The following is a 25,196-nucleotide window of genomic DNA, read 5'->3' as shown; positions in this document are numbered from 1 at the left end:
GCTTCAGGCTCTCTGCCTTTATTCCTGATGAAGGGCTTTTGCCCAAAACGTCGATTTTGCCTATCCTCGGATGCTGCCTGAATTGCTGTGCTCTTCCAGCACCACTAATCCAGAATCTGGTTTCCAGCATCTGCAGTCATTGTTTTTACCTTGCTGCCTGGAACTGTTTATGGCCAGTTTGGCCAGGCCCAAGAGCAGACCCATGAGGAGGTCGTCAGATCTGCCCTCCCCCCTCCGTACCGGGTGCCCGAAGACCAGGAGCGTGGGACTGAAGTGCAACCAAAAACAGAGAAGAAGGTTTTTTAGAAAATCAAAAGAGAGTGCAAGCGCCCATACCCAATATATACATGGTCCACAGACTCCACAGCACCACAGAACAAACAGTTGGGCTGGGAGTCCGTGGACCACCGCGTGCAGCACCCTCCACCCAGATCCCCAAGAGAAAGGGGGAGGATTCCCACATAGAGAACCCTCCACTGGGGATCCAGCCATCTCTACTTAGTTAATTAATTACTTAGCTAGTTAATCCCTGATTAGTTAATTCAGTTAATTTTGGAGTGCCTTTTTTCAAAGCCCAGACAGATTTCCTACCAGCCACTTTTTTCCTATCACTTTTTGAGTTTGGCTTCAATTACTCCCTGTGCTCCACTCTGAAAATAAAGTCATGATGCTCTGAGGCAAGTTAGTTTTATAGTTATAGGCTCCAGTGCTCCACACTGACTCTGAAAACAAGGCTGTGAATTCCCAAGGTAAGTTAGTTTTATACTTACAGCTCTGGTGTTCCACCCTCTGACTCAGATGCTGGAAACAAGCATTTTGTGCTTAGCAACCATAATTCCATAAGATTTTGAAAAGGCCAACAGTAGCCCTTGGATGAGGATGCTTAATTTAGCAAGGGTCAATTACACCCAAGTTAAGCAGGCACTAGAGAATGTGGATTGGGAACAGATATTTGAGGGTAAATCTACATCTGGCATGTGAAAGTCTTTTAAAAAAACAGTTAAAGTGCAGGGCATGTATGTCCCTGCAAACCTGAAGGAAGGAATAGCATGGTTCAGGAACCCTGAATGACCAAGGAAATTGTAAGCTTATTTAAAAGGAAGCATATGCATGTGAGTTTGCAGATGGTCTCACTTACCACCTCAAACTCTAATAAATTAGAAAGCTAGCTAGAAGTCTAAAAACAGATAGCAAAAATGTATAACAATATATAAAATGTTGCTTCTCTGACGGATGAGAATGGAAATTTACTAGTAAATTACATCTACCATTTATTTATAAGGAATAAATATTTTCCTTGTGGCTTCACTGTAGAGGACACAAACTGTCCAAATAATACCTGTAATTCAGGAGGTTGAAGGAAGAAAAGGACTTGGTCAAATTCCAGTCACTAGGGAAGTGCCACTGAGCAAACTGATGCAGCTTGGGTTGACAAATCTTCCAGTCCTGCTGGACTCCATCCTAAGACCTTAAAAGTGCTGACTGATGAGTTAACAGATGCGTTGGTGTGGATTTTCCAAAGTATCAGTCTTTTAACTTGTAGTCTATCATGAAGGAGGTCTTTGAATCAAATCAATCATCATGGGTGTTATAACTGAACAATTAGAAAAACTCTAAGTAATTGGGAACAGTTAGCATTGTTTGTGAAAGTAAAATCATGTTTAACCAATTCATTGGTGTTCTGTGAAAGAGTAGTGTGCATTGTGAATAGAAGCAAGCTTGGTCTGTCTGGATTTCCAGAGACTTTTGATGGGAGCATTCCAAAAATACAAAATACTTAAGAACTAAAGAGGATAGGAAATAAATATAACAACTATCACTATGAAAGGAAAAATAGTCATACACCTAAAAAGGTTAATAAGTCCCCAGGACTCAATGGGGATATTACATCTTGGGATATTAAAGAATGTAGCTACAGATTTGTGGATGTACAATGGAAAACTGCCGAAGTAACATCCTTATGTGAAAAGGGAGGAAAGACAAAAGTAATTATAATTTGGAATTGTCATTTGGAAAATTTTAGAAGCTATTTTCAAGGATTATAAAACAAAGCATTTATAAATCCATAATATGATCAAGTAATGTCAACATGGCTGTATGTCTGACAAATGCATTAGAATTATTTAAGTGGGATGGATAATTGGGAACACATAGGGGTAATATATTTGGATTTCCAAAAGACATTCAATAAGGTTACTTAGCAATAAATGGTGTTGGACAGTGAATCGGCATTGATAGGATTGGCTAACTAACTGAAGACAAACAGTTGGAATAAGGGCACTTATAGAATGGAAACCTGCAACTACTGGAGAGTCACAGGATAAGTAATGAAGCCACAATTGTTTATAATATGTCAATGATTTGGATAAAGCTAGTGAATGTACTATAGCTAAATTAATGGATAGTACAAAATAGATAAGAAGGCAAGTGGGGAGGATGGCAAGTTGAACAAAAGGGTCTATTGTTGTGTGTCCATCCGTAAGATGCTTTGACGGGAATAGTTTTAAGGAATATTGACAGGTTAAGTGAGCGAGTAAAACTTGGTAAATGGAATATAATGTGGGAAAATATAGGTTAATGCAAACTTGGTTGGAAGAAAAGTGAGATAAATATTAAGTGAAAAAGGATTGCAGGAAGTTGAAAAGGCTTTGGAATTGTTGTATAAATCACAAAGTTAGCATGATGTTCAAATGGTAAAATGGAGGGCAAATGGAATATTGGCCTTATCTCAAAGGAAATGGTGTATAAAATTAAGGAAGTCATGCTAAAACTGGACCAGGCACCAGTCAGATAACAGCGGGAATACTGTGAACGGTTCTGGTGCCCTTTTCTAAGGAATGATACACTCAGGTTCACAAGATCAATTCCTGGTATGGAGGGATTATCTTAAGAAGAGAGGTTGAGTCTGTTGTGTCTATATTTGTTGAAGTTAGAAGAATGACATCTACTTTACTGAAATATGATTCTTGGGGCCTTGACAGGGTAAGTGTGGAAAGGCTGTTTCCACCTTTTGGGAAAGATTAGGACCAGAAAGAATAGCCTTAAAGTAAGGGGTCACCCAGTTAAGACAGCGATTGAATAAAAACTTTCTCATAGCAGTCCAACTCTGAAAATCTTTACCACAGAGGGCTGCAGAAGTTGTCTCCAGTATACGCAAGGCTGAGATAGACAGATTTTTAGTCAGTAAGAGGGTCAACGATTATGCAGATAATGTATGAGTGTAGTGTTGAAAATGATCAGATCAGCCATGATCCTATTAAATGATCAAGCAGACTTAATGGGCCAAATGGCTATTTCTGCTCCTAATCTTATGGTCTTAAGGCAGCCACCTATCAATATTACTTTGTAAAATGACTTAAAGAACACTTCCCCAAATTTTGATAGGGCCTGTACAAATTTAACCACTTCTATTCTGGACATTTCACTGTGTCTCGGATTTTTCCTCATCTGAGCATCATTTTAAGCCAGCATTCTCCTTTCCTCTTCCCTTTCTTTCTCCTTTGTTGAATTTCTATCTCCAGTCTCAAATCCTTTTTCTCAGATCTTTTGATCTCCACCTCATGCTCTTTGATTTCCTATCCCAAGCTGGCTCAATTGTTTTTCCAATTCCAACTGCTTCAACATAGTTGAATGTTCACTTACTCAAATGACTCCTCATTTGCTGCATGTAGTCTTGCTTGCGATTCCACAAATTCCATATGTTTGCTAATATTTTAATCATCTCTACTTTCTTGGCTGTTGCAAGGGGCTCTGTCTTTATAGATTTGTCAAATCTATAAACTTGGTTTTTATTAAGTCTTAAAATTCTTCAGGGAAACATTATCATCAACAGGAAGATTTTAGCTGCTACCAATGCTTATTTTATTGTATGAGAAACTTGTTATCTGTTTTACCCTTTACCAATTTAGTCTTGTTCTTCATTCAATCTAGGACCAAAGATCCTGGATTCCCAGGCCCTCAAGTCTGGGAAATGACTCAATTGGAAAAAATGCATTGATAATTGAGCCCAACTATTACTCAAGCCATCAAAAACCATTCAATTAAGCCAATAAAATTATTAATTTGCCTAACTGACTTCTATTCAGGACAAAGTAATTGATACCAGGTTTGTCATTAACAGGAAAATAACTCTATTCATTGGAAAAGAAAAAACTTATTCTTTAACAAATGACCAACAACAATGCACTATTCATTAGTACTAAGCAACTGAAGCTACAAACATCTAAAATTCCAAACATAAACATTCATTTATGAAAAAGACAAATAGTTTGACATAAATACTGAGTTTTTTAAAAAAATGACTGAGGAAAAAAGTTCAAGAGTCCAGACAAGAATGGGATAAGATGTTTCTCAGTTTTATTATGTAATTAAAAGGAATCAATGTTCTTTGTGGAATGATGGTCAATTTTCAACTCAGCTATGGTTCTGGTGGACCTAGGTTTTCTCCCTGGTATTACAACTTTCTTTTCAGAGTCTTAGTTTTGTCATTTTCACTTGAAGAAAGAGATGGAAAGAAATGATCCTACTTTGCAGGCTCCTGGATGTCTCCAAGTGTACTGCATTTGTGGGTGAAGCTAAAGCTGAACCCTTACAAAGACTGTCGTTAGACATTTTGCTTTACTCAGACTTGTGTGCTGTTTTATAAAGTATCTACTTCACACTCCTATAAATAACATGATACTGTGTAGCTAAAGTGTACATCATAATCTCATTGACCTTTAAAATTATACAGCTAAACATATCAAAAGTTTTTTAATGATCTAACTTCCATTTCTCAGTTCATAGTTCAGAGAGAAAGCATGTTGTGAAAAGAATACTTGAAGGCTGCAGATTAACATAGATATATGGAGTGAGTGTGCAAGATGTGCAGGTGCATCATGTGGGGAAACTATATGAAGTTATTCAAGCTGACATGCAAACTTTAAAAAAAGCAAAGTATTAATGAAGTGGATAATAGAAGAAGGCTAAGAGAATGTTAACCCTTATTTCAAGTGGAATTGGACATAAAAGTAAGGAGGTTATGCTTGAGTTATATTGAGCATCAGTGAAACTACATCTCAAATGGTGTGTAATTTTGTTGTTGTTTTTCAGTTTGGGTTTTTTTCTATTGTAAATGAGTCCAGATTGAGGGAATGTCTAGTCATCTTAACCTAGACAAAATATTCCCAGTATGGATTCCCCTTATTATTGAATTGCTAAGTAAAAGCAATGACGTCTCAAAATTAGAAGTGGCTTTGGGTCATAATATTCCTTAGCTATGTCAATAAATTCTAGAAAGGTTTTAGAAGCTGGTGCCTCAAGGAAAGTTAGTCTCCTAATGACAGAAAAATCTGCAGCTCCACAAGCTTTCAGGAGAATTTATTTTTTGGTCTGTCCACAATGTCTTTTGCCTGGGGAAAAAAAAATACATTCTTTCCACAAACTGGGACCATTCCTCAACAGTAGGTCAAATATATCACACTTCCCAAATAAAGGTATGATGTAAGAAATACTTACCCCAACCTAAAGATGCTTATTTGCAAGCAAGTTTCTTCAAGATCACCCTTCATTTTTGTTGCCATTGAATTAACTCCCTAGAGGCTGGTATCACATCACCAAGTCACCCTTTATTTACACATGAACAATCCTTATCTTGATACAGAGTCAGGCACCAGAGTGTCAGAATCTCTGACCTCAATCTTTTTACTGTCAGCCAGGGCTCCCTAATTAGATGAGATTAATAGCCCCAAACAGGGAGTGCATATTCGATGATGTTCAGCTATCTGACCTCATTCTTAGCCCTTTCATGAACAGGAATTTACTCGTCCAGCCCACTTACTATTTTGAAACCTTTGATCAAATCTCCTCACATCCTCCTTCTCTCCAAATTGATGCCCAATTGCATCATACAGTCAAAGAGTCATAAAGTCCTACAGCACAGAAACAGGCCTTTCAGCCCAAACTGGTCCAAAATGTCCAAGCACGCTAACCCCATTTTCCCTGAACTTGTCTCCTATCCTTTTAAAACCTTCCTATCCATGTATTTATCCAAATACCGATTATGTGTTAATATTTGTGCCTTAACAACTTCTGCTGGCAGCTCATTCCATTTGCGTACCACCCACTGTGTAAGAAAGTTGCCCCTCAGGTTCCCTTTTTTCCTTCCCCTCCACTCTTAAAGTGATGCCCTCTAGTCCTCTATTTCCCTGACCCTGGAAAAAAGATGGAGTGCATTCACCTTAACAACGCCTCTCATGATCTTATACATTCTCTAAGATCCCCCTTCAGTCTCCTATGCACTAAAGAGAAAAGTCCTAGCTTATCCAACCTCTCCCTATAACTCAGTTCGTTGAGTTCTGGCAACATCCATGTAAATTCTTTCTGCACCCAGTTCAATAAGTCTTCCTATAACCAAGTGACCAAAACTGAACACAATACTCCAGGTGCAGCCTCACCAACATCCTGCACAACTACATCATAATTTCTCAACTTCTACACTCTGATTGATGAAGGTCAGTGTGTCAAAAGTCGCCTTCACTGCCCAGTCTACTTTCAGAGAACCGTGCACCTCTACTCCAAAATCCCTCTGTTCCACTACACTCTTTATGGCCCTACCATTCACCATGAAACTCTACCTTGTTTTGACTTTCCAAAAGGCAAGATGTCACATTTTATCTATATTAAACTCCATTTGCTATTTCTTGGCCCACTTCCCCAGCTAATCGAGGTCCTGCTGCAATTTCTGATAACCTTCCTCACTGTCCATGATACCACCTATCTGCAAACTTATTAATCGTACCTTGTACATTCTCATCCAAATCATTGATTAAGATAACAAACAGAAAGGGGCTCAGCATTGACCCCTGAGGCACTCCACTAGTCACAGGCCTTCAATCCAACAAGCATCCTTCGACTATTACACTGCTTCCTAATATCAAGCTAATTGTGCATCCAATTTACCAGCTCCACTTGAATTCCATGCGATCTAACCTTCCAGAACATCTACCATATGGAACCTTAAAGAAGGCCTTACTGAAATCCATATAGACGACATCTACTGCCCTGCCCTCATCAACCTTCTTGGTCTCTTCTTCAAAGACTTGTAACAAATTTGAGGCATATTTCCCATGGGCAATGCCCTGGTGACTATTCCTAATCAAACCCATTCTTTGCCCTCAGAAATTTCTCAAGTAACTTACCCCCCCCCCCCCCCCCACTACCCTCCAGTCTTCTGGGACCTCATGTCTCCCAGACTCCCTACATATTTGTTCCTCTAATTAATGTTGACTAGTTGGGGGCCTATAGTACAACCCTAATACGTCACCATCTCAATCTATCCAAAGCCGTCCAACTCCAAATGCTATTGAGGCCAGCCTTAGATTACTTGGAGAACAATTGCAGAGAAAAGCATGCTGTGTTCTGCATATTATGAATTTCTGGATATCATGAGCAAAGGTTGTTATGTGCCCATGCAGAGAAATAGCTGAAGTTGCTCGTCACCACACATTCATTGACAGCTCTGTGCCATAGCATTGACAACAGCAGAAGCAGTTTCAGGTGGTGTCTCTGAAAACATGAGAACAAGTCATACAAAAGATACTTTTGATGCAATCAATCAGTTTATGGCTGATATAAATAGTAACTTTCTTTTGCTCAACTGTAAGCTGCATTGGGTACTTAGCCAACAACCATCCCTTCTGATATAGATGGGATCATACTACATGTAAGGAAGAGATACAAGGCTTAAACTGATACCAGGCACCATCTGCATTCAAACACAGCATGCACAGACAATGAATACAATTAATATATATTTGATATATTTTGCAGTCGGTTACTCATTGAGGAAAATTAAAGTATCATTTGTCTGAAAAAAAGCTGTTACAAGTTTAGGGTCTGGTCTTCTGCTGGTGCCAGTCATGTCTAAGTGCTGAGAACATCTTAAACTTAGTGCCATGCCCATTTTATTTTATATTAAACTATATACAGCAGCATTACCTCAAGGGCAGAAAGATATAATTGCTTTGTGATCAGAACCCCATATCATGGCGTAGGTTTTACTAGCTGCCTGTTATAAACAGATTGACCGCAACCATCTGAGTTTTTCCACTGATTTAATAGCTTTCTCCTTCCTCCTTAATCTGGCTCCAGGAGACAGAAGATCCACATCTCCGTCAATGCCACATGCAGATAACTGTCAATCAACCCCAATGACAGGTCTTTGACCAACAACATGAACTCTGATCCTCTCTTCACAGATGTGACTGGACCTGCTGAGTAACTTTGGCAATTTGTTTATACTTGAGATTTGCAGCATCTGAAATATCTGGATATTATGTTTCACTGAATCATTAGAATGTATTCTTTGCAGCTCCTTCAATTCAGTTCTAGTGATAAGAATTGCACCCAAGAGCAGATGTGAACTCTCATTGAACAAGTTCTTTTTTTTTCTTTCTGTGGTTTGATGCCTATGTCAAAAACTTTGGGATCAACATAAACTGATCAAGAAGAAAGCACAGTCCAGAGCTGACTCCATGCTTAACCTCTTTTGAACTCTACTCATAGAGATGTGCAGCATGGAAACAGATCCTTCAGTCCAACTTGTCCATGCCAACCAGATATCCTAAATTTTAATCTAGTCCCATTTGTCAGCATTTGGCCCAAATCCCTCTAAACCCTTCCTATTCATATGCCCATCCAAATGACTTTTAAATGTTGTAATTACACCAGTCTCCACTATTTCCTCTGGCAGCTCATTCCACACATGCACCAGCCTTTGCTTGAAATAACTGCCCCTTAGATCCCTTTTAAATCTTTCCCCTTAAACCGATGACGACTAGTTTTGGGCTACCCCACCGAGGACAAGACCTTTTCTATTCACCATTTCATGCTTCTTATTTTATAAGCTCCTTATCTTTTAAACCTCTATAAGGTCACCACTCACCATCCAACACTTGAGGGAAAATAGCTCTGGCCTATTAGCCTCTCTCTCAAACCCATTCAAACCTGCATAACTACTTTGTCAAAATCCTTGTGAATTTTTCTGAATCTTTTCAAGGTTTGCAACATCCATCCTTTGGCAGAGACCAGAATTGCACATAGTATTCAAAGAGTGGGGCAGCAGTGGTTAGCACTGCTGCCTCACAGCGCCAGAGACCCAGGTTCAATTCCCACCTCCGGCAACTATCTGTGTGGAGTTTGTACATTCTCCTCATGTCTGCGTGGTTTCCTCCGGGTGCTCCGGTTTCCTCGCACTGTCCAAAAATGTGTAGGTTGGGCAATTGGCCATGCTAAATTGCCTGAAGTGTTAGGTTCAGGGGTAAATGTAGGGGAATGGGTCTGGGTGGGTTGCTCTTCAGAGGGTCGGTGTGGACTTGTTGGGCCGAAGGGCCTGTTTCCACATTGTAAGTAATCTAATCTAATTTAACAAATGTCCTGTCCAGCTGTAGCATGACCTCCCACCTCCTATGCTCAATGCACTAACCAATAAAAACAAGCATACCAAACACCACCTTCACTATCCTGTCTACCTGTGACTCTATTTTCAAGAACCTGCACTTTGTTCAGCAACACTCCTCTGAACCTTATCATTAAGTGAATAATCCTGCTCTGATTTGCCTTTGCAAAATGCAGCACTTCACATTTATCTAAATTTAAACTCCATCTGTCACTCCTCAGACCACACACCCTTTTAATCAAGGAGTGGTCTGAAGTAACCTTCCTGATTTTCCATCATGCCACAAATTTCGGTGTAATCTGCAAACTTAGTAACTATCTCAGTTGCATGTTACACCTAAATATTGTTATAGATCATAATCTAAAATATACCAAGCTCTGATTATACCGATAGGTCATTAAGACCTATGCTTTTCTTCAGTTATCTTGTTATGTCACTCTGGTCTCTCTGTCAATCCTTTCTAACACTGCTTTCTCTGTGCTATTTAAGCCTATTGGGTGCAACTTCATGATATTCTTGCAAGGTTGCTCCAGGATGCTGAATGCTTTACATAAAAGTGTCATGGTTTTGATTACTTAAGCTGACTGGTAATTCCCTGCTATTAGGCCTGTGAGGAGATATTAGTTTCAGGACTTTTGCACTACATTAAGCTTTCAAACATGGGGCCAAGTTCAGGTTCCACCCCAAATGCTCAACAGCAGACACCTGACATGGATTTTGACTGCTTACAATAATTTGGCAACCAAATAGAGTGGTAGGGAAACTTTCAAGTACCAATTGGAGAAGCTGTAGCTGCTTCTCAGAGCTGAAAGAGCGGGAGCATGCTTCCATCTTGAGAAGCTCTTGTCACTTTTGCAAAATTGAAATAAAATTGGAAATGCTTCAAAGGTTAGTCCATTGTGTCTCTGTCTCCTGTTAAACCCTGTGCTCGAATTTACCTTTTGTACCAAAGGGTGTTTATGGGGACTAATACCTGTATTAGGAACAGCATCATTAAGTTGGTAAAATTATTCAGTATTGTTTCTTTTCCATTCAGTAATCTTGTAAATTTTGTATTGTTTAGAAACTAAGTGGGTTGACCAGCTGCATCTCTCTCTCATGGAATAGCCACATTACACCTGGTTAAAACAACTAGCAAAGTTAGGGTCTGAGCCACTTTCTTGAAATGTTGAGTTCCATAACAGTAGCCTTTGAAAAAAATGAACACACTTATACTTTAAAACACAATCTTTCAGTCTAACCCAAAGTTCTTTCTACAATTCACAAATATCTGAAACATGAGGATCAATTAAAAGGAACTAAATCGTGTGGTTAAACTGTGAAACTAATTTAGTCACAATCTCACTGCTAAATCTCACCCCCTTTTTGTCATATTTAGATAAATGACTGTGCTCTACTTCCTGAGGTAGTTTCTTCAGAGACTGGTGAACTGCAGTTTAGTGGTGATAATAAAGATGGTCGAGAGAGTGACAAATGCTCGTACTGGTATTTTGTTGGGAATGGTTGAGAAGGTAAAAGGAATGGTTTTTGACAGTTCATTTCATGGGATACAAGTGTTGCTGGTAATGCTAGATTGTGTTACTAATTGAACCTGAACTGAGTGTGTGACTCAGGATTTTGCAGGGTAATGAAGAGTCAACCACATTGTTCTGGATCGGAGTCACATGGGCTAAATCAGGTAAAGATGGCAGATTTTCTTCCTGAAAAGGAAGGCAGATGAGGTTTGACAACCATCAATGGCAGCTTCATGCTATATTTACTTTTAATGCTACAGTAATAGTTGGTAAAGTGGAATTTGAACCCATAGCCCTATTACTCCACCATTCTTCCCCCATCAGTACAGAAGGACAATCTAGTCAGAGTGTAAGAGTGGGCCACAACGTTTTGCAAGGAGTAAAAAAATTAAAACTGCAATGGGATTATTGGCAAGTAGAGTTTTTTCCATGAAAGAGTGAAGATCTTGATGGGAATAAGGTCTTAATTACATGTGCATGCAAACCCTGCATTTACAAACTGGAGCATTGGAGAAGTTGAGCTTTTTTTTTGTAAAACCGATCTCATTAATTTGCTCATTAATTCAAATATTACTTTTTTGCCTCAACTTAAAATTATACTAACAGAATATAATTAAGCATATAAAATGTTCTGGAATACTTCATTTTTAATGTTAATATTCATCAGCTTTCCAGGAGAGCATGCACCCAATTCTGGTAGACATAGATCAGCAATGTTGAAAGCTAAGTTTTTGGCTCTCATACCTTTAGTGCTTGAAGCAATTGAGGGATACAATTAATCTGCATCTGGAGAGGCAGGGATTAATCAAAGATAGTCAGTATGATTTTGTTTAAGGGTCATTTCTGTGCAACTTGATTGAATTTGTTGTGAAGGTGATCAGGTGTGTCAATGAGGGCAATGTTTTTGATGTGGTTTGCTTGGGCTTATTAAGGTGCTACATGGGAAACTGATAACAAAGATGAGAGCCATGGCATCTAAGAAAATTTGGCAAATTCGATTCACAATTAGCTGAGTGGCAGGAACCAGAAGGTAATGGTTGAGGGGAGATTTTCCAACTGGAAACATGCCCTATAGGTCCCACAGGAGTCAGCGTTGGGGCCTTTGCTATTAGTGGTCTATATAAATGATTTTAAACATGAAAGCAGGAAGGTTGAGCACTATGTTAACATATAATACAAAAATTGCTAGGGTGATATGTATTCAGGAAGATACCCTTATGTAGTCTAAGGCTATAGATAGGCTGATCAAATGAGCTGGTCAGTGGCAAATGGATATCAATCCAGATAAACATGGGATGATGCACTTGGACAGGACAAAAAAAGCAATGGAATATGTGATGAATGGTAGGACCTTGGGATGCATTGAGGATCAGAGGGTCTTTGTGCATGTGCCTTAATGCAGTCAACACAGTCATAATCTTAAGATACTGGAAAGCTGAATAAAATGGTTAGGAAGGTACATTACATATTTGCCTTTATTAACTGACCAATTCTGCTTAAAAGCAGGGATGTCATGCTGGAACAGTATAAAGTGTTGATTAGGCCACAGAGTATTGTGTGCATTTCTGGAATCCATATTACAAGAAGAATGTGATAGCACTAGAGAGGTGCACAGCATATTTACCAGAATGTTGTCTGGGTTGAGTTTTAGCTGTGATGGAAAATTGGGTTGACTGAGGGTGTTACAGCAGCAAGTATGGTGGTGTGTGGGGAGAGGTGGAACACATGACTGAAACATAAAATTATAAGGAGCATAAATATGGTAAACAGAAACACTTCTCCCTTGACGGAGAGATCAATGACCGTTGTGGAGGGTAAGTGAGAGAAGGTTCAGAGAAGATGTAGAAAAAAAAACAAAGTTGATGGAAATCTGGATTTACTACCTATAGGGGTGGTAGAGACAAACAACCATAATATTTAATAAGTCTTTAGGTGTGCACTTACAATGCCAAGGTATATAAGGCTAGGGCCAATTGATGGAAAATGGGATCAAAATATTTCGGTAGTTGTTTTTGACTGGAGTGGGCATGATGGGTTGAATAGCCTTTTGTGCTGTAGATCTGACTATGATCCAAATGCAAGCAAACTGAAGTTGCTTGCAATTAGCACTTAAGTAACAATGACAATGAATCAAAGACATGAATCTTGATGAACTGGACTAGTGGGCTAAGGAATGATAGATGGAGTTTAATTTAGAGAGATGCAAAGTGTTGCATTTTGGCAAAGCAAACCAGCATAGGACTGACTTAGTCAATGGTTATGCCCCCTGGGAGTGTTATAGATCTACGGGTACAGGTTCATAGCTCCTCAAATGGAGTCACAGACAGACAGAGTGGCGAAGAAGGCTTTCGGCTTGCCAGTTTTCATTGGTCAGAGTCTTGAGTATAAAATAGCACATCTTGTTGCAGCTTTACAAGATGGTGAGACCATTTATGGAGTACTGCATGCAGTTCTGGTCACTCTACTAGAGAAACGATATTATTAAACTGGAAAAGATTTACTAGGATGTTACTGGGACTGGAAGGTTTGTGCTATAAGGTTTGATAGGCTGGAGCCCTTTCTCCTGGAGCATAGGAGACTGAGGGGTGACCTTCTAGAGGTGTATAAAATCATGAGGGGCATAGATAAGATAGATAGCAGACAGTTTTTCCTCCATGGTAGGGGAATCTAAAATTAGAGGACATGAGTCTTAGGTGAGAGGGGAAGAGATACAAAAGAGTCCAGAGGGATATTGTTTCCAAACAGCAGGTGGTGTGTGTCTGAAATAGACTGCCAGAGGTACTGGTGGAAGAGAGTACAATTCCAACATTGTAAGAAACACTTAGACAGGTTCACAGATGGGATAGGTATGGAGGGATGTGGACCAAACACAGGCAAATGGAACCAGTTTAAACAGTGAAAACTGGCCAGCATGGGTAAGTTGGGCTGAAGGACCTGTAGATTTTGCTGCATATCTCTGATTTGTTAAACAAGTCCAGCAGAGAAGACAACAGCTACGTGAACAACATCAAATAGGCACCTTGAGGAACTGATCAGTATGATGCTAGTAGACTGTATAGGACCATTACTAAAAATGATAGCAGGATACCAGTAGATCCTTAGTTGGTCCATTCACTTTAATGTATAGTCATGAGATAACATATACACAAACACATCAAGGAAAGGTTTTTAGGACAAAGTTGAATCTTCACTGTCGTATTGTGTCCCTGTTTCAGACTCCCAGTAGCACTGCACAGGGATATTTAAAAACATCACGGGCAAACATGGGCTGATAAACACAAGCATATTGAAAACAGTAGATGCAAAATAGGAAATTGTGCTCGTATTGTTACCTGTATGAGAGAAGCTCTGAAAAGAAGATTCAGTGGTCCATACAAAGTAATTGAAAAAAACCAATAAAACTATGCCTTGAAACAGTAGTGTAATAGTGATGTCAGTGAACATTAGTAATGCAAAACCACAAGCTGGGGACAAGGGTTCAAGTCCCAGCCTGGCAGATAGTGTGGGAACACTACCACCTCCCAAGTTACTTATCATACCTGACTTGGAAGTATGTTTCCTGATGAAGGGCTTATGCCTGAAATGTCAACTCTCTTGCTCCTTTGATGTGCCTGACCGGCTGTGCTTTTCCAGCACCACATTCCTCTACTCTGATCTCCAGCATCTGCAGTCCTCACCTTTTTCCTTGGAAATATATTGCTGTTTCTTGTCGTTGATTCAATCCTGGAATTCTCTCCCTAAGGGCATTGTGGGTCTATGTATAGAGTATGAAGTGCAGCAGTTCAAGGAGTCAGCTTATCAAAAGGAGCTAAGGATGGGCAATAAATGTTGGCCAATCAGGAATGCAAATGTCCCATGAGTGAATAAAAAATTGAATTTGATAAAAGTTTGAATAACAATCTAGCCTAATGTTGATTATCTTGTTAAAAAATAACATCTAATTCACAATGTCCTTTGTGAAGGAAACTGGTCCTCTTTAGCTGGTCTGGCCAATGTATGACTTCAGGCAAACAATGATTGCTTCTTAACTGCCCCCTGAAGTGATGGAGCAAGCCATTCAGTTCCACAACAATTAGAGATGGGAGATTATTGTTGGCTTTACCAATGATGTCCACATCCCATAAATACACACCACCTCTTCTTTAATAGGTTGCAGAGCCAGTAATTCTAAAACATTTAGTATAACTTCATTATGCATTTCATCTCTGTATTAATAAAAGCTGTGTTTCCTTGTCCATTTTCAGTAGTCTCATTTTGTCTACCACCTATAAGGATTTGTGCAGTTACATTTCAGACCTGTTCCTAAATTCCCCACCCCCTTTTATATTGTAATATCAGTATTATAATAATGCTTAGCCTTGCTCCTGTTTTTGTGCTTCTGTTTACAATTCTGATTTTTCAGATCACCTCCTTACTTTGAAATTATCCTGTTATCAAGTCCAGCAGACTAAGAAATATCTGAAGGAGCAATTTCCCTAACACCTACTCTAACTCGTCTAAAAACAAATAACTCCATTCATTTTCATTCTGTCAATTTTGTATTCACTTTCTCTTCTTTCTCAGACTCTAGCTTTCCTAACAAATATATTCACTTTCAACACCTTTGGCAGTCCTATCCATAATATCAATGATATTTTCAACAAATCTTTCTGTCATTATAATCAAGAATGCAACTGAGTTTGTAAAATAGTGTGTTTTCAATGAATCCATGCTGATTTCTTAGCCCATACTTTTCTAAATCTGAACTTTTTTTGTGCTGGATTATAGTTTGTAAGGAATGAGTTGAGTTTTCGGATTGTGATTTGAGGGTTTACAAAGGTTGTAACTGATATTCTTTTTGACTCTAGAGTTGGGAAGCTGGTTAGTTGCAGGTTAGTTAATGGAGCCAAAGGAAATTGGTCCTAGGCCTCATGAGTTAGTCATAGTTGAAAAGATCATACAATGATGAGGTTGTGAGTTGAGGAGGTTGTTTGCAGTGCTGTGATGGGAACCTTATATCAGTGTAAGTGGTTGGAGAGTATTTTAGAGAGACAGAATTTGCATGCATTTTAAAAACAAGGACTAATTAGGTATAACCATCATGGATTTGTGTGTGGGAAATCACTTCTTACTAACTTAATTGAATTTTTTTTTAAAGAGATGACAAAAAACTGAAGACAGAACGCTAGACATTCTCCATATGGACATCAGAAAAGCATTCAAGGTTCTGTATGATAGACTAGTTAGTAAGATTCCATCATATGAGATCCAGGGGCACATGGCCAATTGGATACATATAGCACAGACCCTTTGATCCAACTCATTCATGCTAACCAGATATCCAGTCTGACATGGTCTCATTTGCCAGCATTTGGCCCATATCCCTCTTAAACTCTTCCTATTCATATATCCATTCAGATGTCTTTTAAATGTTGTAATTGTACCCACCTCTGGCAGCTTGTTCCATTAGTCAGAAAGTGGTGGTGGAGAGTTGCTTTTCAGAAAGGAGACCTGTCGCCAATGGTGTGCCACAAGGATCGATGCTGAGTCTGTTACACTTTGTCACTTATATAAGTGAACATAGAAGATATGGTTAGTAAGTTTGCAGATGACACCAAAATTGGAGATGTAGTGGACAGTGAAGGAGATTGTTTGAGTGCAATGGGACCTTGATTAGATGGTAATGGTTGGAGGAGCGACAGTCTAATTTAAATAAATGCAAAGTGTTGCATTTTGAGTCAAACCTGGGCAGGAACTTAATGGTAACTACCTGAAGAGTGTTACAGACTAGAGACCTTGGTGCTAGTGCATATTTCCCCTGAAAGTTGTCTTGCAGGTAGTCAGGGTGATGAAGATGGCACACTTGCCTTTATTGGTCATAACATTGAGTGTGGGAGTTGAGATGTCATGGTACAGCTGTATAGGACACTGAGGCCACTTTTGGAATAGTGCATAAAATTCTGTTCACCCTCATATTGAAAAGATCTTCTTAAATTTAAGAGGGTGCAGAAAACACTTCAAGGATGTTGCCTGGGCTAGAGGGTTTGAGTTCTAGGGAGAGTTGAATAACCTGGGGCTTTTCCTTGGTGTGTTGGAGACTGAGGAGTGAACTTGCAGAGGTTTATAAAATAATGAGACATAAGTAGGGTGGATAGCCAAGGTATTTTTATCCAGTCTGGAGGAATTCCAAAACTAGAGGACATAAGTTGAAGGTGATAGGGGAATGATTTTTAAAAAGGATCTGAGGGGTAAATTTTCAGAGGGTGGTGCATGAATGGAACGAGCTGCCACAGGAAGTGCTGGAGGTAGGTACAATTACAACACTTAAAAGGCACCTAGATGGGAATATGAATAGAAAGGGTTTAGAAAGATAAAGGCCAAATGCTGGCAAATGAGACTAAGTCAGACTGGGATGTCTGGTTGGAGCAGATGAGTTGGACTGATGGGTCTGTGCTAAATGACTCTAAAACAGGTGACTGGAATTCTGTAATATAGCTGTACAAAGTATCAGTGTGATCTTACCCAGCAGTATAACCCCGTGATCCTTTTTCAAATTATACAATTTTATTAAAATATGTTTGTTCTTAAAGTGGAGCAGAAGGGATTGACTCTTCAGACTGGCAAACATTTCTGAAATCATGAGCTTAACTTCTCAACTATGCCTTTTAAAAGTCAGAATATATATTATTTTGGTTAGAAATTTTCTCATTGCCTGCTAGCAATGATGTTTCCTTGGGATTCAGTTACATTGTGCACATTTCAACTATAAAGTAAATCCAGCAGTTCATTTGAAAAATAAGAGAGTGGGAGTGTGGAAAGACAAAATAAATGCATGAGGTTTTCAAAGGAACAATTGATTCAAGGTTCAAATAGTAACATGATGGAGTTTCTTAACTTCTAATGAGATGAGTGCTGGCCTAACAACAAAATGAGCTTGCCAAGTTGGAATGGCCACTGGTGTTGGTCCAAAAAATGACAAAAAATGATTTGTGTTAAGATGCTCAGCAAAATAAAGATTATTCCCAACCCCAGTTTCTGGATCTGGAATTGTTGATCGAGTAAATCCAATGACACATGGTATGGCCAATGATTGCATAGTTCTGTGGTCAAAGACATAAATGAACTGAAGCTAGAACCTCTCAGAATTTCATCTAAGAAGTCACTATTTTAAAGTAACTGGAAGATGGACAGTGGCAATTCTACATTACAAAGGGAAATAATTGTAGAACATCATTGGGCCAGCAGCGTCATTAGGGTGATCACAGTGGGTTGTATTTATGCATAAGAGTGTGAGACAACAAAATTGACCATCAATAATTTTGGCTGAATTATGTCACAAATCAGTCAAAAGTATGCTTCCAGTTAGAACCAGTGACTTACAAATTAATTATTCTCCAGCAAATCTTTAAAGCTTTCATAGAGTAGAATCCCTACACTGAAAATAGGCCATTTGACCCAACCAGTCCTCACCAACCCCCTGAAGAGAATCCCAACCAGATCCATTCTCCTAACTAGTGCACCTAGCCTATACATCCCTAAACATTATGGGCAATTTACCATGACCAAGTCACTTAAATTGCACATAGTTGGACTGTGGGAGGAAACCCACATAGACATGGGGAGAATGTGCAAACTCCACACATAATCACCTGAGGCTAGAATCAAACCTGGGTCCCTGGTGCTGTGAGGCAGCAGTGTTAATCACTGTGCTGCTATACTAAGATTTAGAGACAACATTGCATAGAGTTGACAGCTGACCAACATGTTATAGGAAGGTGGAGTTGGCAAAAGATCAAGGATGGCAATCCAGCAGCATCCTGGTAAATCTCTTCTGCATCCCCTCTAAAGCATCAACATCCTTCCTATAATGAGGCAACAAGAACTGGACACAATATGCCAAGCGTGGTCTAACCAGGGTTTTACAGACTTGTAGCAAGTCCTTGGGGCTCTTCAACTCAATCCCCCTATTAGCGAAAGCCAAAACACCGTGTGTCTTAAGAACTCTATCAACTTGGGTGGCAACTTTGAGGGATTTATGTATGCAGACCAAGATCCTGCTGTTCCTCCATACTGCCAAGAATTCTGTCTTTAACCCTGTATTCAGCCTTGAAACTTAACCTTCCAAAATAATCATTTCACATTTATCCAAGTTGTACTCCACCTGCCACTTCTCAGCCCAGCTCTGCATCCTATCAATGTATTGTTGTAGCCTGCAGCACCCTTCAATACTGTCTACAATACCACCAACCTATGTGTCATCACCAAACTTACTAATCCACCCTTCCACTTCATGTTACAATGATGCATAACTTGGCAATGACAGCCTTGAGTGATGGGGTTGCTGAACTTGGCAGGACCTTCCAAATTAGTAATGAGCAGAATGAGTTTTGGGCTAGTGGATGAAATACCAATGAATCTGTTTGAACATAGAACATAGAACAGTATAGGCCTTTTGGCCCATGATATTAATCTTAATCTAAGATTAACAGAACATACACACCCCTCTCTCTGATTATTCTCTATTCCTCACTGTACATGTAGAATGCTTTTGGGTTTTCCCTAATCCTTCCCACCAAGTCTCTTTTTGTGCCCCCTTCTAGCTCTCCTCAGTCCATTTTTCAGTTCTTTCCAAGATATCTCGTAATCCCCTAAAGCACTGCTAGATCCTTGCTTCCTCAATTTTAAGTCTCCTTCTTCCTTTTGATGAGAAGCTCCTCTGCTCTTGTCATGCAAGGTTCCTTCACCTTACCATTCCTTACCTGTCTCAGTGGGACAAGGTGATCCAACATTCGCAACAAGTGCTCCTTAAACAGCCTCCACATTTCTGTTGTGCTTTTCCTGTCAAACAATTGTTCCCAATTTATACACCCCAGCTCCTGTCTAATAGCAGTATAACTCTCCTTTCCCAATTAAATAGCTTCCCATACTGTCTGCTCCTAGCCCTCTCCATGGCTATGGTAAAGGTGAGGCAGTTGTGGTCACTGTCACCGAAATGCTCTCCCACCAAGAGATTTGACATCTGGCCTGGCTCATTGTTTAGCACCAAATCCAAAATGGCCTCCCCCAGTCAGCCTACCTACACAGTCAGCAATCCCTCCTGGACACACCTGACAAAATTGGCTCCATCCAGACCATCTGCACTAAGGAGGTTCCAATCAACATTGGAGAAGTTGAAGTCACTCATAACAACAACAACTGTTACATCTGCACCTTTCCAAAATCTGCTGTCCAATCTGTTCTTCCATCTCTCTGTTGCTATTGGGGTGTCTAAGAAAACACTTATGCTGTGCTACTTAAAACAAGTTTGCTTTGTACTCCATTGTTTTGATCTTTAAGAATTTTGTTGCAGAATAGAAAGGATCGTTCTCCACCAATACAGCCACCTCCAGCTTGATGCCACTGCCAAATTAATCTTAATTGATCTGCATTCCATTCTCTCAGCAATACCATGATCCATTCGTCAATCAGCCCAGAGCATCAGTACTTTCACACAGCACCTTTCCATGTAAGATTCTATAAGATGCAAGATCTGGTGTTACAAGTTCCCATAATCAGATGGTTTGCATCCTAGGATCTTAAAAGAAGTTAGTACAGGGAAATTAGAGGCATTATTTATAATCTTCCAAGACTTCTTAGACTCAGGAAGGGTCCCAGTGGATTGGAAAATAGCTAATGTGATAACTTTTTAATCAACAAAGGAAGAGATTAAAATAGGAAACTACAGGTTAGCCTGATATCTGTCATAAGAAAATTTCATGAATCTAAGTTAAAGCAGGATGCTTAGTAAATCATAATGTGATCAGACAGAATCAACATGGTTTTGTGAAAGGAAAGTCAGGTTTCTAGGAGTATATTATGGACAGGTTGGATAAAGACACCAGTGGATATGGTGTAGTTAGATTTCTAAAAGGCTTTTTATAAGGTGCCACATCAAAGGTTATTGCACAAAACAAGAGCTCACGTTATAAAGACTAACATGTATGTATAAAGGATTAATTAACAGGAAAGAAAGAACAGGAATAAATGTGTCTTTTTCAGGTTGGCAAGCTGCAACTAATAGAGTACCAATGTTGGCAGTAATCTACCAAATGTATCAACAACTTGTAAGAATGGGCTGAATATATGATACCTGATTTTGCCTTATAACACAATAGATAAAAAAATAAGAAGCCAATAGGAGGTACAGAGTCAAAAGTGGATAGGTTAAATGAGGGGCTTAAAAAGTTGTAGTACACCTTGCAATATAGGAAAATGTGAATTTCCACAGTGGTGGAAGGAATAGAAAAGCAACATATTGTTTAAATGGGCTCAAAGACACTGGATCTGGGTATCCCGTTACACCAAGTGCAAAATGTATAGGTACAAAAAGTGAATAGGAAGGCAAATGGCAATTTGGCATGTAGTCGTAATGAAACGAATTTAAAAGTAGGAAAGATTAAGTGCAGATACATAAGACCTTGGCAAGATCAAATCTTCAGTACAGTGTGTAGTTTTGGTCTGCTTATTCACAAAGTAATATACTTTGGCTGGAACTTACATTCTTTGAGAAGTCTTAAGTTCCTTTGAAATTTTTGGAGGATTTCACTAAGAGACCCAGCAAGTTTTTTTGTTGTACCTTACGTTACGGACTAGACTAGACCACTCAAAACATTCTTAAGCAGGAAGCCCAGACAATAACTTTGCAACTTGTTTTGGTAAGTGTACAGTGAAAATTACCGAGAGTATGTCAACTACATTGACTATCAAGTTTTAAAACCGACAAAAATGTATTCACACAATTGCACAATGAAACACAGAACAGAATAAAGAACCCCGACAGAACTCAATCTATCCAAACTAGACCTAGATTAGGTTACCTAGTGTGGATTCCTCGGATGCTGCCTGAACTGCTGTGCTCTTCCAGCACCATTGATCCAGAATCTGGTTTCCAGCATCTGCAGTCATTGTTTTTACTTAGTGTGGAAACAGGCCCTTCGGCCCAACAAGTCCACATCGATGCACCACCCACATTCCCCCTTCACCTAACACTATGGGCAATTTAGCATGGCCAATTCACCTAACCTGCACATTATTGGACTGTGGGAGGAAACCGGAGCACCCGGAGGAAACCCACGCAGACACTGGGAGAATGTGCAAACTCCACACACAGTCGCCTGAGGCAGGAATTGAACCCAGGTCTCTGGCGCTGTAAGGCAGCAGTGCTAACCACTGTGCCACCATCCACTTTGTATGCTGTTTCAAATATACAACAGTTCCAATGAGCAAACCCCTAACCACGGTAAAAATGAAACAAAGGCTTACAGGTTGAAGTTAAAAGGGCAGAAGGAGAGAGAGAGAGCATCTAGCAACCTGTTTCCACACAGCTGAACACCTTAACTAGTTCTGGGCTAAACAGCTCTGCTGGAGAGCTAGCCATGCCCCCTTGACTTATACGGTTACTTCTAAAAACATAACATGGTAACCTTAACTGGGTGTGGAGATTAAACCCCACTGTTGGTATCACTCTGCATTCCAAATGAGCTGTCCAGCAAACTGAGACAACCAACCTTTGGGTATAGGGCTTCTCAAAAGAAGACTGAGAACCTAAGAACTAGGAGCAGAAGTATGCACTTCAATCCCTCAAGCCTGCTCCATCATTTCATATAATCTTAGTTGCTCTCATCTTAGCTTCAATTCCACTTTCCTGCCTGCTCTCTATAACCCTTCAAACCACCACTAATTTAAAAAATGATCTATGTTCTTCTTAAATTTACTGAATATCCCAGCATCCACTGCACTCTTGGGTACTGAATTCCACAGATTCATGACACTTATTTTCTCCATCTGTTTTAAATCTGCTAAATATGGCCATCTTCAATCAATGACTACTTGTTCTGGATTGCCCCACATGAGGAAACACCCTTTTTGTGTCTACCTTATCAATATCCTTTTAGCAACTTAAATCTCAATTAGATCATCTCTCATTTTTCCAGAGTACGTGCTTAATCTGCTGTCCCTTGAAAGACCAACTCTTCATCCTATGAATCAACCTCCATGAACCCCTCTGGACTGCCTCCAATACAATTACAGCCCCCCTCAAGAAAGGGGACCAAAATTCCATCTTGATAATGCTTTGTACAGTTGTAGCAACATCTCCCCACGTTCCGACTCTACTCCTTTAGCAATAAATGCTAACATTTACTCCCTTTATTACTTACCGGACATGCATATGCATTTTATGCAATCCATGCATGAGGAGTCCCAAACCCCTTTACACTGAAGTGCACTGAAATTTCTCTCCATTTAGACAATAAATTACCTCTGACCTAAATGGTTAAACTCACACCTATCCCCATTGAACTTCATCTACTACATTTTGGCTCAATCACCTAACTTATCTGATCTATCTGTATTTTTTTTCTTTGTAACCTACTTTCCCACTTTAGTGTCAATTGCAAATTTAGCTATAGTACTTTCCATCCCTGCATCCACATCATTAATATAATTTGTAAATAGTTCGGACCCTATGGTATCCAGCTAGTTATATCATGCCAATCAGAAAAAGAACCCCTCTCTGAGGATGAAAGATCAGTCCTCGGCAGAAGCCTCACCTTCATTCCCCTATGCTCTCGAGTTCAACATGTGGCAAGACATCAAACAATTCTTCCGCCGCTTTCGCCTCCGCGCCTACTTCTTCAACCAGGATTCTCGCCCACCCTCTGACGACCCCTTTCCCCGCCTCCAACACACCCCATCCACCTGGACACCCCATGCTGGCCTCTTACCTGCCCTCAATCACTTCATAGCCAACTGCCGCCGCAAGATTAACCGCCTCAACCTCTCCACTCCTCTCACCCACTCCAACCTCTCACCCTCGGAACGTGCAGCCCTCCACTCCCTCCGTTCCAACCCCAACTTCACTATCAAACCGGCAGACAAGGTAATAGTTTGGCGCACTGAGGCTGAGGCTAAACGCCAGCTCGCGGACACCTCCTCCTACTGCCCCCTTGACCATGACCCCACCTCCCACCACCAAACCATCATCTCCTAGACCATCCATAACATCATCACCCCAGGGGATCTCCCATCCACTGCCTCCAACCTCATAGTCCCACAACCCGGCACTGCCCGTTTCTACCTCATGCCCAAAATCCACAAACCTGACTGCCCCGGCCGACCCATTGTCTCAGCCTGCTCCTACCCCACCTCAAACTCATCTCTGCATACCTCGACATGGCCCTGTCCCCCTTAGTCCAAGAACTCCCCACCTATGTTCAGGACACCACCCACGCACTCCACCTCCTCCATGATTTTCGTTTCCCCGGTCCCCAACGCATTATCTTCACCATGGACATCCAGTCCCTGTACACCTCCATCCCCCATCACGAAGGACTCAAAGCCCTCCGCTTCTTCCTTTCCCGCCATACCAACCAGTACCGTTCCACTGACACCCTCCTTCGACTGACTGAACTGGTCCACACTCTGAACAACTTCTCTTTCCAATCCTCCCACTTCCTCCAAACCAAAGAACTAGCCATGGGCCCCAGCTATGCCTGCCTCTTCATAGGATATGTGGAACAGTCCATCTTCCGCAGCTACACTGGCACCACCCCCCACCTTTTCCTCCGTGACATTGATGATTGACTGTATCGGTGCTATCTCATGCTCCCATGAGGAGGTTGAACAGTTCATCCACTTTACCAACACCTTCCAGCCCGACCTCAAATTTACCTGGACCATCTCAGACTCCTCCCTCCCCTTTCTAGACCTCTCCATTTCTATCTCGGGCAACCGAATCAACACAGACATTTACTATAAACTGACCGACTCCCACAGCTACCTAGACTACACCTCCTCCCACACTGCCCCCTGTAAAAACGCCATCCCATATTCCCAATTCCTTCTTCTCCGCCGCATCTGCTCCCAGGAGGGCCAGTTCCAATACTGTACAACCCAGATGGCCTCCTTCTTCAAGGACCGCAATTTCCCCCAAGACGTGATCAATGATGCTCTCCACCGCATCTCCTCCACTTCCTGCTCCTCCGCCCTTGAGCCCTACCCCTCCAATTGCCACCAGGACAGAACCCTACTGGTCCTCACCTACCACTCCACCAACCTCCATATACATCGTATCATCCGTCATCATTTCTGCCACCTCCAAACGGACCTTACCACTAGGGATATTTTTCCCTCCTCTCCCCTATCAGCATTCCGAAAAAACCACTCCCTCCGTGACTCCCTCGTCAGGTCCACACCCTCCCCCAACCCAATCTCCACTCCCGGCACCT

The sequence above is a fragment of the Chiloscyllium plagiosum genome, chromosome 2, assembly GCF_004010195.1.
Source record: "Chiloscyllium plagiosum isolate BGI_BamShark_2017 chromosome 2, ASM401019v2, whole genome shotgun sequence".
NCBI classification, from domain to species: Eukaryota; Metazoa; Chordata; class Chondrichthyes; order Orectolobiformes; family Hemiscylliidae; genus Chiloscyllium; species Chiloscyllium plagiosum.
Note: the sequence above shows the minus strand (reverse complement) of the source record.